The sequence below is a fragment of the Peromyscus eremicus genome, chromosome 19, assembly GCF_949786415.1.
Source record: "Peromyscus eremicus chromosome 19, PerEre_H2_v1, whole genome shotgun sequence".
NCBI classification, from domain to species: domain Eukaryota; kingdom Metazoa; phylum Chordata; class Mammalia; order Rodentia; family Cricetidae; genus Peromyscus; species Peromyscus eremicus.
Window position 1 is genome coordinate 7389540 of NC_081435.1, and position 1344 is coordinate 7390883.

Consider the following 1344-nt stretch of genomic DNA (forward strand, 5'->3'; position numbering starts at 1 on the left):
ATTTATCATGGTATCTCTTTCCTTGTTCTCCCACTCTGTTCCTGATCCATCTAGGACCTCCTGCTCCCCTAAGCTCTCTCTTCTCTGACCCTTGCCCTCCATTACCCCTCCTCACCTCCAGTTTGCTCATGTAGATCTCATCCATTTCTCCATTACTGGGCAATCCCTGTGTCTTTCTTAGGGTCCTCTTTACTAACTAGCCTCCCTGGAGCTGTGAGTTGCAGTCTGGTTATCTTTGCTTTACATCTAGTATCCACTTATGAGTGAGTACATATCATGTTTTTCTTTCTGAGTCTGAGTTACCTCACTCAGGATGATATTTTCTAGTTCCACCCATTTGCCTGCAAACCTCATGATGTCATTATTTTTCTATGCTGAGTAGTACTCCATTATGTATATGTACCACATTTCTTTATCCATTCTTCAGTTGAAGGGCATCTAGGTTATTTCCAGGTTCTGGCTGTTACAAATAATGCTGCTATGAACATAGTTGAGCATGTGTCCTTGTGGTATGATCGAGCATTCCTTGGGTATATGCCCAAGAGTGGTATAGCTGGGTCTTGAGGGAGATTGATTTCCAATTTTCTGAGAAAGCACCATACCGATTTCCAAAGTGGCTGTACAAATTTGCATTCCCACCAACAGTGGAGGAGTGTTCCCCTTGCTCCATATCCTCTCCAACATAAGCTGTCTTCAGTGTTTTTGATCTTAGCCATTCTGACAGGTGTAAGATGGTATCTCAGAGTCATTTTGACTTGCATTTCCCTGATTACTAAGAATGTTGAGGAATTTTGCCAGGCAGTGGTGGCACACGCCTTTAATCCCAGCACTCGGGAGGCAGAGCCAGGCGGATCTCTGTGAGTTCGAGGCCAGCCTGGGCTACCAAGTGAGTCCCAGGAAAGGCGCAAAGCTACACAGAGAAACCCTGTCTTGAAAAAACAACAACAACAACAACAAAAAACAAAAACAAAAACAAAAAGAATGTTGAGGAATTCCTTAAATGTCTTTCAGCCATTTGAGTTTCTTCTGTTGAAAATTCTCAGCCTTTTGGCTAAGATCAAGTATAGTATCTGTTCTTATTAATAATGTCCATTCTTATGGAAGGATAGCAAAACTCTTCATTATATACTTTTCCACCAATACCAAGGGGCTTAATTAAATATCCATATCGACATAGTCTGTGCTGTTATGTCAGTACTGTTTGGAAGCATCACTAAAGCCCCGCCTCTCCTCTTGCCCTGTCTAAAGACTTTTCCCCTTTATTTAGAAAAAGTAGGTCCTTTTATCCTCAGAAAATCTTTACTGATTATATTATAGAGAATTATTTTACACAAAATGGACAGT

At 41.3% G+C, this 1344-nt stretch overlaps 1 pseudogene; it reads left to right on the plus strand.

Moving 5' to 3' along the window:
- The first annotated feature begins 1031 nt into the window (after positions 1–1031).
- On the plus strand, positions 1032–1134 carry LOC131896231 (U2 spliceosomal RNA; annotated as a pseudogene).
- The last annotated feature ends 210 nt before the right edge of the window (positions 1135–1344 follow it).